This window comes from Leuresthes tenuis, unplaced genomic scaffold (assembly GCF_036924035.1).
Source record: "Leuresthes tenuis unplaced genomic scaffold, fLeuTen1.0.hap1 SCAF_1, whole genome shotgun sequence".
In the NCBI taxonomy this organism is placed as follows: Eukaryota; Metazoa; Chordata; class Actinopteri; order Atheriniformes; family Atherinopsidae; genus Leuresthes; species Leuresthes tenuis.
Genome location: NW_027325355.1, coordinates 5,420,465 through 5,435,616, shown reverse-complemented (window position 1 = coordinate 5,435,616; position 15,152 = coordinate 5,420,465). Strand labels below are relative to the sequence as shown.

The 15,152-nt window shown below is 46.6% G+C and overlaps 1 protein-coding gene, 21 non-coding genes and 18 pseudogenes across 22 annotated transcripts in view; 1 reads left to right on the top strand and 39 right to left on the bottom strand.

Annotated features, from left to right (window-relative positions):
* The window catches only part of LOC140301715 (NLR family CARD domain-containing protein 3-like), a 483,071-nt gene that overhangs the window by 242,896 nt on the left and 225,023 nt on the right, over nucleotides 1-15,152 (top strand). The window lies entirely within an intron of this gene.
* On the bottom strand, nucleotides 101-219 carry LOC140292296 (5S ribosomal RNA). The gene has a single exon (XR_011912533.1). It is a non-coding gene; the product is annotated as a 5S ribosomal RNA (ribosomal RNA).
* On the bottom strand, nucleotides 489-607 carry LOC140291774 (5S ribosomal RNA). Its single transcript, XR_011912485.1, has one exon. It is a non-coding gene; the product is annotated as a 5S ribosomal RNA (ribosomal RNA).
* LOC140281559 (5S ribosomal RNA) lies at nucleotides 877-995 on the bottom strand. Its single transcript, XR_011909778.1, has one exon. It is a non-coding gene; the product is annotated as a 5S ribosomal RNA (ribosomal RNA).
* LOC140291762 (5S ribosomal RNA) lies at nucleotides 1,265-1,383 on the bottom strand. The gene has a single exon (XR_011912484.1). It is a non-coding gene; the product is annotated as a 5S ribosomal RNA (ribosomal RNA).
* Nucleotides 1,653-1,771, bottom strand: LOC140300432 (5S ribosomal RNA). Its single transcript, XR_011914831.1, has one exon. It is a non-coding gene; the product is annotated as a 5S ribosomal RNA (ribosomal RNA).
* Nucleotides 2,041-2,159, bottom strand: LOC140295583 (5S ribosomal RNA). The gene has a single exon (XR_011912883.1). It is a non-coding gene; the product is annotated as a 5S ribosomal RNA (ribosomal RNA).
* Nucleotides 2,429-2,547, bottom strand: LOC140299205 (5S ribosomal RNA; annotated as a pseudogene).
* On the bottom strand, nucleotides 2,817-2,935 carry LOC140314728 (5S ribosomal RNA; annotated as a pseudogene).
* Nucleotides 3,205-3,323, bottom strand: LOC140268944 (5S ribosomal RNA). Its single transcript, XR_011907574.1, has one exon. It is a non-coding gene; the product is annotated as a 5S ribosomal RNA (ribosomal RNA).
* On the bottom strand, nucleotides 3,593-3,711 carry LOC140300405 (5S ribosomal RNA; annotated as a pseudogene).
* On the bottom strand, nucleotides 3,981-4,099 carry LOC140300403 (5S ribosomal RNA; annotated as a pseudogene).
* LOC140298098 (5S ribosomal RNA) lies at nucleotides 4,369-4,487 on the bottom strand. The gene has a single exon (XR_011913776.1). It is a non-coding gene; the product is annotated as a 5S ribosomal RNA (ribosomal RNA).
* LOC140299551 (5S ribosomal RNA) lies at nucleotides 4,757-4,875 on the bottom strand (annotated as a pseudogene).
* On the bottom strand, nucleotides 5,145-5,263 carry LOC140301584 (5S ribosomal RNA; annotated as a pseudogene).
* LOC140301580 (5S ribosomal RNA) lies at nucleotides 5,533-5,651 on the bottom strand (annotated as a pseudogene).
* Nucleotides 5,921-6,039, bottom strand: LOC140301573 (5S ribosomal RNA; annotated as a pseudogene).
* On the bottom strand, nucleotides 6,309-6,427 carry LOC140269949 (5S ribosomal RNA; annotated as a pseudogene).
* Nucleotides 6,697-6,815, bottom strand: LOC140305721 (5S ribosomal RNA; annotated as a pseudogene).
* Nucleotides 7,085-7,203, bottom strand: LOC140281584 (5S ribosomal RNA; annotated as a pseudogene).
* LOC140297319 (5S ribosomal RNA) lies at nucleotides 7,473-7,591 on the bottom strand. Its single transcript, XR_011913063.1, has one exon. It is a non-coding gene; the product is annotated as a 5S ribosomal RNA (ribosomal RNA).
* On the bottom strand, nucleotides 7,861-7,979 carry LOC140294361 (5S ribosomal RNA; annotated as a pseudogene).
* On the bottom strand, nucleotides 8,249-8,367 carry LOC140298239 (5S ribosomal RNA). The gene has a single exon (XR_011913904.1). It is a non-coding gene; the product is annotated as a 5S ribosomal RNA (ribosomal RNA).
* LOC140293583 (5S ribosomal RNA) lies at nucleotides 8,637-8,755 on the bottom strand. The gene has a single exon (XR_011912688.1). It is a non-coding gene; the product is annotated as a 5S ribosomal RNA (ribosomal RNA).
* On the bottom strand, nucleotides 9,025-9,143 carry LOC140301429 (5S ribosomal RNA). Its single transcript, XR_011914912.1, has one exon. It is a non-coding gene; the product is annotated as a 5S ribosomal RNA (ribosomal RNA).
* LOC140291751 (5S ribosomal RNA) lies at nucleotides 9,413-9,531 on the bottom strand. Its single transcript, XR_011912483.1, has one exon. It is a non-coding gene; the product is annotated as a 5S ribosomal RNA (ribosomal RNA).
* Nucleotides 9,801-9,919, bottom strand: LOC140300420 (5S ribosomal RNA). The gene has a single exon (XR_011914830.1). It is a non-coding gene; the product is annotated as a 5S ribosomal RNA (ribosomal RNA).
* Nucleotides 10,189-10,307, bottom strand: LOC140295572 (5S ribosomal RNA). Its single transcript, XR_011912882.1, has one exon. It is a non-coding gene; the product is annotated as a 5S ribosomal RNA (ribosomal RNA).
* Nucleotides 10,577-10,695, bottom strand: LOC140299203 (5S ribosomal RNA; annotated as a pseudogene).
* On the bottom strand, nucleotides 10,965-11,083 carry LOC140301380 (5S ribosomal RNA). Its single transcript, XR_011914909.1, has one exon. It is a non-coding gene; the product is annotated as a 5S ribosomal RNA (ribosomal RNA).
* Nucleotides 11,353-11,471, bottom strand: LOC140291739 (5S ribosomal RNA). Its single transcript, XR_011912482.1, has one exon. It is a non-coding gene; the product is annotated as a 5S ribosomal RNA (ribosomal RNA).
* On the bottom strand, nucleotides 11,741-11,859 carry LOC140300408 (5S ribosomal RNA). Its single transcript, XR_011914828.1, has one exon. It is a non-coding gene; the product is annotated as a 5S ribosomal RNA (ribosomal RNA).
* On the bottom strand, nucleotides 12,129-12,247 carry LOC140299370 (5S ribosomal RNA; annotated as a pseudogene).
* Nucleotides 12,517-12,635, bottom strand: LOC140299202 (5S ribosomal RNA; annotated as a pseudogene).
* On the bottom strand, nucleotides 12,904-13,022 carry LOC140281488 (5S ribosomal RNA). The gene has a single exon (XR_011909761.1). It is a non-coding gene; the product is annotated as a 5S ribosomal RNA (ribosomal RNA).
* On the bottom strand, nucleotides 13,291-13,409 carry LOC140279315 (5S ribosomal RNA). Its single transcript, XR_011909331.1, has one exon. It is a non-coding gene; the product is annotated as a 5S ribosomal RNA (ribosomal RNA).
* LOC140299485 (5S ribosomal RNA) lies at nucleotides 13,678-13,796 on the bottom strand (annotated as a pseudogene).
* LOC140292055 (5S ribosomal RNA) lies at nucleotides 14,066-14,184 on the bottom strand (annotated as a pseudogene).
* Nucleotides 14,454-14,572, bottom strand: LOC140300877 (5S ribosomal RNA; annotated as a pseudogene).
* LOC140298920 (5S ribosomal RNA) lies at nucleotides 14,842-14,960 on the bottom strand. Its single transcript, XR_011914516.1, has one exon. It is a non-coding gene; the product is annotated as a 5S ribosomal RNA (ribosomal RNA).

Sequence of the window (15,152 nt, the reverse complement as noted above, 5' to 3'; positions counted from 1 at the left end):
AACAAAGCAGCAGCAGCTGAAGATGACCAACTTCCTCATGTGTAACAGGGTGATCAGACGTTGCAACAAAAGACATGCATGTGGTAGAGAGAAGAGAAAAAGCTTACAGCACCTGGTATTCCCAAGCAGTCTCCCATCCAAGTACTAACCAGGCCCAACCCTGCTTGGCTTCCGAGATCAGACGAGGTCAGGCATTTTCAGGGTGGTTTGGCCGTAAGCAACAATATCTGTGAACAATATGCATTATATAGGTACTGGAATCATACGGTTACACTATGTAACCAGATAATTGCAGAGAAAGGCTAACTTGTAGTGGGCACATCTTCATCCTTGATGTGATTACTACCTGTAGTTGAAACTGAGACTTTCAGATAACTTTGTGTCTGCCAACAAAGCAGCAGCAGCTGAAGATGACCAACTTCCTCATGTGTCACAGGGTGATCAGACGTTGCAACAAAAGACATGCATGTGGTAGAGAGAAGAGAAAAAGCTTACAGCACCTGGTATTCCCAAGCAGTCTCCCATCCAAGTACTAACCAGGCCCAACCCTGCTTGGCTTCCGAGATCAGACGAGGTCAGGCATTTTCAGGGTGGTGTGGCCGTAAGCAACAATATCTGTGAACAATGTGCATTATATAGGTACTGGAATCATACGGTTACACTATGTAACCAGATAATTGCAGAGAAAGGCTGATATGTAGTGGGCACCTCTTCATCCCTGATGTGATTATTACCTGCAGTTGAAACTGAGACTCTCAGATCACTTCGTGTCTGCCAACAAAGCAGCAGCAGCTGAAGATGACCAACTTCCTCATGTGTCACAGGGTGATCAGACGTTGCAACAAAAGACATGTAGGTGGTAGAGAGAAGAGAAAAAGCTTACAGCACCTGGTATTCCCAAGTAGTCTCCCACCCAAGTACTAACCAGGCCCAACCCTGCTTGGCTTCCGAGATCAGACGAGGTCGGGCATGTTCAGGGTGGTTTGGCCGTAAGCAACAATATCTGTGAACAATGTGCATTATATAGGTACTGGAATCATACGGTTACACTATGTAACCAGATAATTGCAGAGAAAGGCTGATATGTAGTGGGCACATCTTCATCCCTGATGTGATTATTACCTGCAGTTGAAACTGAGACTCTCAGATCACTTCGTGTCTGCCAACAAAGCAGCAGCAGCTGAAGATGACCAACTTCCTCATGTGTCACAGGGTGATCAGACGTTGCAACAAAAGACATGCATGTGGTAGAGAGAAGAGAAAAAGCTTACAGCACCTGGTATTCCCAAGCAGTCTCCCATCCAAGTACTAACCAGGCCCAACCCTGCTTGGCTTCCGAGATCAGACGAGGTCAGGCATTTTCAGGGTGGTGTGGCCGTAAGCAACAATATCTGTGAACAATGTGCATTATATAGGTACTGGAATCATACGGTTACACTATGTAACCAGATAATTGCAGAGAAAGGCTGATATGTAGTGGGCACATCTTCATCCCTGATGTGATTATTACCTGCAGTTGAAACTGAGACTCTCAGATCACTTCGTGTCTGCCAACAAAGCAGCAGCAGCTGAAGATGACCAACTTCCTCATGTGTCACAGGGTGATCAGACGTTGCAACAAAAGACATGCATGTGGTAGAGAGAAGAGAAAAAGCTTACAGCACCTGGTATTCCCAAGCGGTCTCCCATCCAAGTACTAACCAGGCCCAACCCTGCTTGGCTTCCGAGATCAGACGAGGTCAGGCATTTTCAGGGTGGTGTGGCCGTAAGCAACAATATCTGTGAACAATGTGCATTATATAGGTACTGGAATCATACGGTTACACTATGTAACCAGATAATTGCAGAGAAAGGCTGATATGTAGTGGGCACATCTTCATCCCTGATGTGATTATTACCTGCAGTTGAAACTGAGACTCTCAGATCACTTCGTGTCTGCCAACAAAGCAGCAGCAGCTGAAGATGACCAACTTCCTCATGTGTCACAGGGTGATCAGACGTTGCAACAAAAGACATGCAGGTGGTAGAGAGAAGAGAAAAAGCTTACAGCACCTGGTATTCCCAAGCGGTCTCCCATCCAAGTACTAACCAGGCCCAACCCTGCTTGGCTTCCGAGATCAGACGAGGTTGGGCATGTTCAGGGTGGTGTGGCCGTAAGCAACAATATCTGTGAACAATGTGCATTATATAGGTACTGGAATCATACGGTTCCTCTATGTAACCAGATAATTGCTGAGAAAGGCTGATGCGTATTAGGCACATCTTCTTCCATGTCGTGATTATTCTCTCCAGCGGAAACTGAGACTCTCAGATCACTTCGTGTCTGCCAACAAAGCAGCAGCAGCTGAAGATGACCAACTTCCTCATGTGTCACAGGGTGATCAGACGTTGCAACAAAAGACATGCAGGTGGTAGAGAGAAGAGAAAAAGCTTACAGCACCTGGTATTCCCAAGTAGTCTCCCACCCAAGTACTAACCAGGCCAAACCCTGCTTGGCTTCCGAGATCAGACGAGGTCGGGCATGTTCAGGGTGGTTTGGCCGTAAGCGACAATGTCTGTCACAAATGTGCATTATATAGGTACTGGAATCATACAGTTCCTCTATGTAACCAGATAATTGCCAAGAAAGGCTGATATGTAGTGGGCATATCTTCATCCTTGATGTGATTACTACCTGTAGTTGAAACTGAGACTCTCAGATCACTTCGTGTCTGCCAACAAAGCAGCAGCAGCTGAAGATGACCAACTTCCTCATGTGTCACAGGGTGATCAGACGTTGCAACAAAAGACATGCACGTGGTAGAGAGAAGAGAAAAATTTTACAGCACCTGGTATTCCCAATTAGTCTCCCATCCAAGTACTAACCAGGCCCAACCCTGCTTGGCTTCCAAGATCAGACGAGGTTGGGCATGTTCAGGGTGGTGTGGCCGTAAGCAACAATATCTGTGAACAATGTGCATTATATAGGTACTGGAATCATACGGTTCCTCTATGTAACCAGATAATTGCCGAGAAAGGCTGATATGTAGTGGGCACATCTTAATCCCTGTCGTGATTATTCTCTCCAGCGGAAACTGAAACTCTCAGATCACTTAGTGTCTGCCAACAAAGCAGCAGCAGCTGAAGATGACCAACTTCCTCATGTGTCAGAGGGTGATCAGACGTTGCAACAAAAGACATGCAGGTGGGAGAGAGAAGAGAAAAAGCTTACAGCACCTGGTATTCCCAAGCAGTCTCCCATCCAAGTACTAACCAGGCCCAACCCTGCTTGGCTTCCGAGATCAGACGAGGTCGGGCATGTTCAGGGTGGTGTGGCCGTAAGCAACAATATCTGTGAACAATGTACATTATATAGGTACTGGAATCATACAGTTCCTCTATGTAACCAGATAATTGCCGAGAAAGGCTAACTTGTAGTGGGCACATCTTCATCCCTGATGTGATTATTATCTGTAGTTTAAACTGAGACTCTCAGATCACTTCGTGTCTGCCAACAATGCAGCAGCAGCTGAAGATGACCAACTTCCTCATGTGTCACAGGGTGATCAGACGTTGCAACAAAAGACATGCAGGTGGTAGAGAGAAGAGAAACAGCTTACAGCACCTGGTATTCCCAAGCGGTCTTCCATCCAAGTACTAACCAGGCCCAACCCTGCTTGGCTTCCAAGATCAGACGAGGTCGGGCATGTTCAGGGTGGTGTGGACGTAAGCAACAATATCTGTGACAAATGTGCATTATATAGGTACTGGAATCATACGGTTCCTAGATGTAACCAGATAATTGCCGAGAAAGGCTGATATGTAGTGGGCACATTTTCTTCCCTGTCGTGATTATTCTCTCCAGCGGAAACTGAGACTCTCAGATCACTTAGTGTCTGCCAACAAAGCAGCAGCAGCTGAAGATGACCAACTTCCTCATGTGTCAGAGGGTGATCAGACGTTGCAACAAAAGACATGCAGGTGGTAGAGAGAAGAGAAAAAGCTTACAGCACCTGGTATTCCCAAGCGGTCTTCCATCCAAGTACTAACCAGGCCCAACCCTGCTTGGCTTCCAAGATCAGACGAGGTCGGGCATGTTCAGGGTGGTGTGGACGTAAGCAACAATATCTGTGAACAATGTGCATTATATAGGTACTGGAATCATACAGTTCCTCTATGTAACCAGATAATTGCCGAGAAAGGCTAACTTGTAGTGGGCACATCTTCATCCCTGATGTGATTATTATCTGTAGTTGAAACTGAGACTCTCAGATCACTTCGTGTCTGCCAACAAAGCAGTAGCTGCTGAAGATGACCAACTTCCTCATGTGTCACAGGGTGATCAGACGTTGCAACAAAAGACATGCAGGTGGTAGAGAGAAGAGAAAAAGCTTACAGCACCTGGTATTCCCAAGCGGTCTCCCATCCAAGTACTAACCAGGCCCAACCCTGCTTGGCTTCGGAGATCAGACGAGGTCGGGCATGTTCAGGGTGGTTTGGCCATAAGCGACAATGTCTGTGACAAATGTGCATTATATAGGTACTGGAATCATACAGTTCCTCTATGTAACCAGATAATTGCCGAGAAAGGCTGATGCGTATTGGGCACATCTTCTTCCCTGTCGTGATTATTCTCTCCAGCGGAAACTGAGACTCTCAGATCACTTCGTGTCTGCCAACAAAGCAGCAGCAGCTGAAGATGACCAACTTCCTCATGTGTGACAGGGTGATCAGACGTTGCAACAAAAGACATGCAGGTGGGAGAGAGAAGAGAAAAAGCTTACAGCACCTGGTATTCCCAAGCAGTCTCCCATCCAATTACTAACCAGGCCCAACCCTGCTTGGCTTCCGAGATCAGACGAGGTCGGGTATTTTCAGGGTGGTGTGTCCGTAAGCAACAATGCCTGTGACAAATGTGCATTATATAGGTACTGGAATCATACAGTTCCTCTATGTAACCAGATAATTGCCGAGAAAGGCTGATGCGTAGTGGGCACATCTTCTTCCCTGTCGTGATTATTCTCTCCATCTGAAACTGAGACTCTCAGATCACTTCGTGTCTGCCAACAAAGCAGCAGCAGCTGAAGATGACCAACGTCCTCATGTGTCACAGGGTGATCAGACGTTGCAACAAAAAACATGCAGGTGGTAGAGAGAAGAGAAAAAGCTTACAGCAACTGGTATTCCCAAGCGGTCTTCCATCCAAGTACTAACCAGGCCCAACCCTGCTTGGCTTCCAAGATCAGACGAGGTCGGGCATATTCAGGGTGGTGTGGCCGTAAGCAACAATATTGGTGAACAATGTGCATTATATAGGTACTGGAATCATAAGGTTCCTCTATGTAACCAGATAATTCCCGAGAAAGGCTGATATGTAGTGGGCACATCTTCTTCCCTGTCGTGATTATTCTCTCCAGTTGAAACTGAGACTCTCAGATCACTTCGTTTCTGCCAACAAAGCAGCAGCAGCCGAAGATGACCAACATCCTCATGTGTCACATGGTGATCAGACGTTGCAACAAAAGACATGCATGTGGTAGAGAGAAGAGAAAAAGCTTACAGCAACTGGTATTCCCAAGCGGTCTTCCATCCAAGTACTAACCAGGCCCAACCCTGCTTGGCTTCCAAGATCAGACGAGGTCGGGCATATTCAGGGTGGTGTGGCCGTAAGCAACAATGCCTGTGACAAATGTGCATTATGTAGGTACTGGAATCATACAGTTCCTCGATGTAACCAGATAATTGCCGAGAAAGGCTAACTTGTAGTGGGCACATCTTCTTCTCTGTCGTGATTATTCTCTCCAGCTGAAACTGAGACTCTCAGATCACTTCGTGTCTGCCAACAAAGCAGAAGCAGCTGAAGATGACCAACTTCCTCATGTGTCACAGGGTGATCAGACGTTGCAACAAAAGACATGCAGGTGGTAGAGAGAAGAGAAAAAGCTTACAGCAACTGGTATTCCCAAGCGGTCTTCCATCCAAGTACTAACCAGGCCCAACCCTGCTTGGCTTCCAAGATCAGACGAGGTCGGGCATATTCAGGGTGGTGTGGCCGTAAGCAACAACATTGGTGAACAATGTGCATTATATAGGTACTGGAATCATACAGTTCCTCTATGTAACCAGATAATTGCCGAGAAAGAATGATATGTAGTGGGCACATCTTCTTCCCTGTCGTGATTATTCTCTCCAGCGGAAACTGAGACTCTCAGATCACTTCGTGTCTGCCAACAAAGCAGCAGCAGCTGAAGATGACCAACTTCCTCACGTGTCACAGGGTGATCAGACGTTGCAACAAAAGACATGCAGGTGGTAGAGAGAAGACTAAAAGCTTACAGCACCTGGTATTCCCAAGCTGTCGCCCATCCAAGTACTAACCAGGCCCAACCCTGCTCGGCTTCCAAGATCAGACGAGGTCGGGCATATTCAGGGTGGTGTGGCCGTAAGCAACAATGTCTGTCACAAATGTGCATTATATAGGTACTGGAATCATACAGTTCCTCTATGTAACCAGATAATTGCTGAGAAAGGCTGATGCGTATTGGGCACATCTTCTTCCCTATCGTGATTATTCTCTCCAGCGGAAACTGAGACTCTCAGATCACTTCGTGTCTGCCAACAAAGCAGCAGCAGCTGAAGATGACCAACTTCCTCATGTGTCACAGGGTGATCAGACGTTGCAACAAAAGACATGCAGGTGGGAGAGAGAAGAGAAAAAGCTTACAGCACCTGGTATTCCCAAGCAGTCTCCCATCCAAGTACTAACCAGGCCCAACCCTGCTTGGCTTCCGAGATCAGACGAGGTCGGGTATTTTCACGGTGGTGTGTCCGTAAGGAACAATGCCTGTGACAAATGTGCATTATGTAGGTACTGGAATCATACAGTTCCTCGATGTAACCAGATAATTGCCGAGAAAGGCTAACTTGTATCGGGCACATCTTCTTCCCTGATGTGATTATTACCTGCAGTTGAAACTGAGACTCTCAGATCACTTCGTGTCTGCCTACAAAGCAGCAGCAGCTGAAGATGACCAACGTCCTCATGTGTCACAGGGTGATCAGACGTTGCAACAAAAGACATGCAGGGGGTAGAGAGAAGAGAAAAAGGTGACAGCACCTGGTATTCGCAAGCAGTCTCCCATCCAAGTACTAACCAGGCCCAACCCTGCTTGGCTTCCGAGATCAGACGAGGTCGGGCATATTCAGGGTGGTTTCGCCATAAGCGACAATGTCTGTGACAAATGTGCATTATATCGGTACTGGAATCATACAGTTCCTCTATGTAACCAGATAATTGCCGAGAAAGGCTGATGCTTATTGGGCACATCTTCTTCCCTGTCGTGATTATTCTCTCCAGCGGAAACTGAGACTCTCAGATCACTTCGTGTCTGCCAACAAAGCAGCAGCAGCTGAAGATGACCAACTTCCTCATGTGTCACAGGGTGATCAGACGTTGCAACAAAAGACATGCAGGTGGTAGAGAGAAGAGAAAAAGCTTACAGCACCTGGTATTCCCAAGCGGTCTCCCATCCAAGTACTAACCAGGCCCAACCCTGCTTGGCTTCCGAGATCAGACGAGGTCGGGCATGTTCAGGGTGGTGTGGCCGTAAGCAACAAAGTCTGTGACAAATGTGCATTATATCGGTACTGGAATCATACAGTTCCTCTATGTAACCAGATTATTGCCGAGAAAGGCTAACTTGTAGTGGGCACATCTTCTTCCCTGTCGTGATTATTATCTGCAGTTGAAACTGAGAATCTCAGATCACTTCGTGTCTGCCAACATAGCAGCAGCAGCTGAAGATGACCAACTTCCTCATGTGTCACATGGTGATCAGACGTTGCAACAAAAGACATGCAGGTGGTAGAGAGAAGAGAAAAAGCTTCCAGCACCTGGTATTCATAAGCAGTCTCCCATCCAAGTACTAACCAGGTCCAACCCTGCTTGGGTTCCGAGATCAGACGAGGTTGGGCATGTTCAGGGTGGTGTGGCCGTAAGCAACAACATCTGTGAACAATGTGCATTATATAGGTACTGGAATCATACGGTTACACTATGTAACCAGATAATTGCCGAGAAAGGCTAACTTGTAGTGGGCACATCTTCTTCCCTGACGTGATTATTATCTGCAGTTGAAACTTAGAATCTCAGATCACTTCGTGTCTGCCAACAAAGCAGCAGCAGCTGAAGATGACCAACTTCCTCATGTGTAACAGGGTGATCAGACGTTGCAACAAAAGACATGCATGTGGTAGAGAGAAGAGAAAAAGCTTACAGCACCTGGTATTCCCAAGCAGTCTCCCATCCAAGTACTAACCAGGCCCAACCCTGCTTGGCTTCCGAGATCAGACGAGGTCAGGCATTTTCAGGGTGGTTTGGCCGTAAGTAACAATATCTGTGAACAATATGCATTATATAGGTACTGGAATCATACGGTTACACTATGTAACCAGATAATTGCAGAGAAAGGCTAACTTGTAGTGGGCACATCTTCATCCTTGATGTGATTACTACCTGTAGTTGAAACTGAGACTTTCAGATAACTTTGTGTCTGCCAACAAAGCAGCAGCAGCTGAAGATGACCAACTTCCTCATGTGTCACAGGGTGATCAGACGTTGCAACAAAAGACATGCATGTGGTAGAGAGAAGAGAAAAAGCTTACAGCACCTGGTATTCCCAAGCAGTCTCCCATCCAAGTACTAACCAGGCCCAACCCTGCTTGGCTTCCGAGATCAGACGAGGTCGGGCATGTTCAGGGTGGTTTGGCCATAAGCAACAATATCTGTGAACAATGTGCATTATATAGGTACTGGAATCATACGGTTACACTATGTAACCAGATAATTGCAGAGAAAGGCTGATATGTAGTGGGCACCTCTTCATCCCTGATGTGATTATTACCTGCAGTTGAAACTGAGACTCTCAGATCACTTCGTGTCTGCCAACAAAGCAGCAGCAGCTGAAGATGACCAACTTCCTCATGTGTCACAGGGTGATCAGACGTTGCAACAAAAGACATGTAGGTGGTAGAGAGAAGAGAAAAAGCTTACAGCACCTGGTATTCCCAAGTAGTCTCCCACCCAAGTACTAACCAGGCCCAACCCTGCTTGGCTTCCGAGATCAGATGAGGTCGGGCATGTTCAGGGTGGTTTGGCCGTAAGCGACAATGTCTGTGACAAATGTGAATTATATAGGTACTGGAATCATAGAGTTCCTCTATGTAACCAGATAATTGCCAAGAAAGGCTGATATGTAGTGGGCATATCTTCATCCTTGATGTGATTACTACCTGTAGTTGAAACTGAGACTCTCAGATCACTTCGTGTCTGCCAACAAAGCAGCAGCAGCTGAAGATGACCAACTTCCTCATGTGTCACAGGGTGATCAGACGTTGCAACAAAAGACATGCATGTGGTAGAGAGAAGAGAAAAAGCTTACAGCACCTGGTATTCCCAAGCAGTCTCCCATCCAAGTACTAACCAGGCCCAACCCTGCTTGGCTTCCGAGATCAGACGAGGTCAGGCATTTTCAGGGTGGTGTGGCCGTAAGCAACAATATCTGTGAACAATGTGCATTATATAGGTACTGGAATCATACGGTTACACTATGTAACCAGATAATTGCAGAGAAAGGCTGATATGTAGTGGGCACATCTTCATCCCTGATGTGATTATTACCTGCAGTTGAAACTGAGACTCTCAGATCACTTCGTGTCTGCCAACAAAGCAGCAGCAGCTGAAGATGACCAACTTCCTCATGTGTCACAGGGTGATCAGACGTTGCAACAAAAGACATGCATGTGGTAGAGAGAAGAGAAAAAGCTTACAGCACCTGGTATTCCCAAGCGGTCTCCCATCCAAGTACTAACCAGGCCCAACCCTGCTTGGCTTCCGAGATCAGACGAGGTCAGGCATTTTCAGGGTGGTGTGGCCGTAAGCAACAATATCTGTGAACAATGTGCATTATATAGGTACTGGAATCATACGGTTACACTATGTAACCAGATAATTGCAGAGAAAGGCTGATATGTAGTGGGCACATCTTCATCCCTGATGTGATTATTACCTGCAGTTGAAACTGAGACTCTCAGATCACTTCGTGTCTGCCAACAAAGCAGCAGCAGCTGAAGATGACCAACTTCCTCATGTGTCACAGGGTGATCAGACGTTGCAACAAAAGACATGCAGGTGGTAGAGAGAAGAGAAAAAGCTTACAGCACCTGGTATTCCCAAGCGGTCTCCCATCCAAGTACTAACCAGGCCCAACCCTGCTTGGCTTCCGAGATCAGACGAGGTTGGGCATGTTCAGGGTGGTGTGGCCGTAAGCAACAATATCTGTGAACAATGTGCATTATATAGGTACTGGAATCATACGGTTCCTCTATGTAACCAGATAATTGCTGAGAAAGGCTGATGCGTATTAGGCACATCTTTTTCCATGTCGTGATTATTCTCTCCAGCGGAAACTGAGACTCTCAGATCACTTCGTGTCTGCCAACAAAGCAGCAGCAGCTGAAGATGACCAACTTCCTCATGTGTCACAGGGTGATCAGACGTTGCAACAAAAGACATGCAGGTGGTAGAGAGAAGAGAAAAAGCTTACAGCACCTGGTATTCCCAAGTAGTCTCCCACCCAAGTACTAACCAGGCCAAACCCTGCTTGGCTTCCGAGATCAGACGAGGTCGGGCATGTTCAGGGTGGTTTGGCCGTAAGCGACAATGTCTGTCACAAATGTGCATTATATAGATACTGGAATCATACGGTTACACTATGTAACCAGATAATTGCAGAGAAAGGCTGATATGTAGTGGGCACCTCTTCATCCCTGATGTGATTATTACCTGCAGTTGAAACTGAGACTCTCAGATCACTTCGTGTCTGCCAACAAAGCAGCAGCAGCTGAAGATGACCAACTTCCTCATGTGTCACAGGGTGATCAGACGTTGCAACAAAAGACATGTAGGTGGTAGAGAGAAGAGAAAAAGCTTACAGCACCTGGTATTCCCAAGTAGTCTCCCACCCAAGTACTAACCAGGCCCAACCCTGCTTGGCTTCCGAGATCAGATGAGGTCGGGCATGTTCAGGGTGGTTTGGCCGTAAGCGACAATGTCTGTGACAAATGTGAATTATATAGGTACTGGAATCATAGAGTTCCTCTATGTAACCAGATAATTGCCAAGAAAGGCTGATATGTAGTGGGCATATCTTCATCCTTGATGTGATTACTACCTGTAGTTGAAACTGAGACTCTCAGATCACTTCGTGTCTGCCAACAAAGCAGCAGCAGCTGAAGATGACCAACTTCCTCATGTGTCACAGGGTGATCAGACGTTGCAACAAAAGACATGCATGTGGTAGAGAGAAGAGAAAAAGCTTACAGCACCTGGTATTCCCAAGCAGTCTCCCATCCAAGTACTAACCAGGCCCAACCCTGCTTGGCTTCCGAGATCAGACGAGGTCAGGCATTTTCAGGGTGGTGTGGCCGTAAGCAACAATATCTGTGAACAATGTGCATTATATAGGTACTGGAATCATACGGTTACACTATGTAACCAGATAATTGCAGAGAAAGGCTGATATGTAGTGGGCACATCTTCATCCCTGATGTGATTATTACCTGCAGTTGAAACTGAGACTCTCAGATCACTTCGTGTCTGCCAACAAAGCAGCAGCAGCTGAAGATGACCAACTTCCTCATGTGTCACAGGGTGATCAGACGTTGCAACAAAAGACATGCATGTGGTAGAGAGAAGAGAAAAAGCTTACAGCACCTGGTATTCCCAAGCGGTCTCCCATCCAAGTACTAACCAGGCCCAACCCTGCTTGGCTTCCGAGATCAGACGAGGTCAGGCATTTTCAGGGTGGTGTGGCCGTAAGCAACAATATCTGTGAACAATGTGCATTATATAGGTACTGGAATCATACGGTTACACTATGTAACCAGATAATTGCAGAGAAAGGCTGATATGTAGTGGGCACATCTTCATCCCTGATGTGATTATTACCTGCAGTTGAAACTGAGACTCTCAGATCACTTCGTGTCTGCCAACAAAGCAGCAGCAGCTGAAGATGACCAACTTCCTCATGTGTCACAGGGTGATCAGACGTTGCAACAAAAGACATGCAGGTGGTAGAGAGAAGAGAAAAAGCTTACAGCACCTGGTATTCCCAAGCGGTCTCCCATCCAAGTACTAACCAGGCCCAACCCTGCTTGGCTTCCGAGATCAGACGAGGTTGGGCATGTTGAGGGTGGTGTGGCCGTAAGCAACAATATCTGTGAACAATGTGCATTATATAGGTACTGGAATCATACGGTTCCTCTATGTAACCAGATAATTGCTGAGAAAGGCTGATGCGTATTAGGCACATCTTTTTCCATGTCGTGATTATTCTCTCCAGCGGAAACTGAGACTCTCAGATCACTTCGTGTCTGCCAACAAAGCAGCAGCAGCTGAAGATGACCAACTTCCTCATGTGTCACAGGGTGATCAGACGTTGCAACAAAAGACATGCAGGTGGTAGAGAGAAGAGAAAAAGCTTACAGCACCTGGTATTCCCAAGTAGTCTCCCACCCAAGTACTAACCAGGCCAAACCCTGCTTGGCTTCCGAGATCAGACGAGGTCGGGCATGTTCAGGGTGGTTTGGCCGTAAGCGACAATGTCTGTCACAAATGTGCATTATATAGGTACTGGAATCATACAGTTCCTCTATGTAACCAGATAATTGCCAAGAAAGGCTGATATGTAGTGGGCATATCTTCATCCTTGATGTGATTACTACCTGTAGTTGAAACTGAGACTCTCAGATCACTTTTGTCTGCCAACAAAGCAGCAGCAGCTGAAGATGACCAACTTCCTCATGTGTCACAGGGTGATCAGACGTTGCAACAAAAGACATGCAGGTGGTAGAGAGAAGAGAAAAAGCTTACAGCACCTGGTATTCCCAAGTAGTCTCCCACCCAAGTACTAACCAGGCCCAACCCTGCTTGGCTTCCGAGATCAGACGAGGTCGGGCATGTTCAGGGTGGTTTGGCCGTAAGCGACAATGTCTGTCACAAATGTGCATTATATAGGTACTGGAATCATAGAGTTCCTCTATGTAACCAGATAATTGCCAAGAAAGGCTGATATGTAGTGGGCACATCTTCATCCTTGATGTGATTACTACCTGTAGTTGAAACTGAGACTCTCAGATCACTTTTGTCTGCCAACAAAGCAGCAGCAGCTGAAGATGACCAACTTCCTCATGTGTCACAGGGTGATCAGACGTTGCAACAAAAGACATGCAGGTGGTAGAGAGAAGAGAAAAAGCTTACAGCACCTGGTATTCCCAAGTAGTCTCCCACCCAAGTACTAACCAGGCCCAACCCTGCTTGGCTTCCGAGATCAGACGAGGTCGGGCATGTTCAGGGTGGTGTGGCCGTAAGCAACAATGTCTGTGACAAATGTGCATTATATCGGTACTGGAATCATACGGTTCCTCTATGTAACCAGATAATTGCCGAGTAGGCTAACTTGTAGTGGGCACATCTTCTTCCCTGACGTGATTATTATCTGCAGTTGAAACTTAGAATCTCAGATCACTTCGTGTCTGCCAAAAAAGCAGCAGCAGCTGAAGATGACCAACTTCCTCATGTGTCACAGGGTGATCAGACGTTGCAACAAAAGACATGCAGGTGGTTGAGAGAGGAGAAATAGCTTACAGCACCTGGTATTCCCAAGTAGTCTCCCATCCAAGTACTAACCAGGTCCAACCCTGCTTGGCTTCCAAGATCAGACGAGTTTGGGCATGTTCAGGGTGGTGTGGCCGAAAGCAACAATGTCTGTGACAAATGTGCATTATATAGGTACTGGAATCATACGGTTACACTATGTAACCAGATAATTGCCAAGAAAGGCTGATATGTAGTGGGCACATCTTCATCCCTGATGTGATTATTACCTGCAGTTGAAACTGAGACTCTCAGATCACTTCGTGTCTGCCAACAAAGCAGCAGCAGCTGAAGATGACCAACTTCCTCATGTGTCACAGGGTGATCAGACGTTGCAACAAAAGACATGTAGGTGGTAGAGAGAAGAGAAAAAGCTTACAACAGCTGGTATTCCCAAGAAGTCTCCCATCCAAGTAATAACCAGGCCCAACCCTGCTTGGCTTCCGAGATCAGACGAGGTTGGGCATGTTCAGGGTGGTTTGGCCGTAAGCAACAATATCTGTGAACAATGTGCATTATATAGGTACTGGAATCATACGGTTCCTCTATGTAACCAGATAATTGCCGAGAAAGGCTGATATGTAGTGGGCATATCTTCATCCTTGATGTGATTACTACCTGTAGTTGAAACTGAGACTCTCAGATCACTTCGTGTCTGCCAACAAAGCAGCAGCAGCTGAAGATGACCAACTTCCTCATGTGTCACAGGGTGATCAGACGTTGCAACAAAAGACATGCAGGTGGTAGAGAGAAGAGAAAAAGCTTAAAGCCCCTGGTATTCCCAAGTAGTCTCCCATCCAAGTACTAACCAGGCCCAACCCTGCTTGGCTTCCGAGATCAGACGAGGTCGGGCATGTTCAGGGTGGTGTGGCCGTAAGCAACAATGTCTGTGACAAATGTGCATTATATAGATACTGGAATCATACGGTTACACTATGTAACCAGATAATTGCCGAGAAAGGCTGATATGTAGTGGGCACATCTTCATCCCTGACATGATTATTATCTGCAGTTGAAACTGAGACTCTCCGATCACTTCGTGTCTGCCAACAATCCAGCAGCAGCTGAAGATGACCAACTTCCTCATGTGTCACAGGGTGATCAGACGTTGCAACAAAAGACATGCAGGTGCTAGAGAGAAGAGAAAAAGCTTACAGCACCTGGTATTCCCAAGTAGTCTCCCATCCAAGTACTAACCAGGCCCAACCCTGCTTGGCTTCCGAGATCAGACGAGGTCGGGTATTTTCAGGGTGGTGTGGCTGTAAGCAACAATGTCTGTCACAAATGTGCATTATATAGGTACTGGAATCATACGGTTACTCTATGTAACCAGATAATTGCCGAGAAAGGCTGATATGTAGTGGGCACATCTTCATCCCTGATGTGATTATTACCTGCAGTTGAAACTGAGACTCTCAGATCACTTTGTGTCTGCCAACAAAGCAGCAGCAGCTGAAGA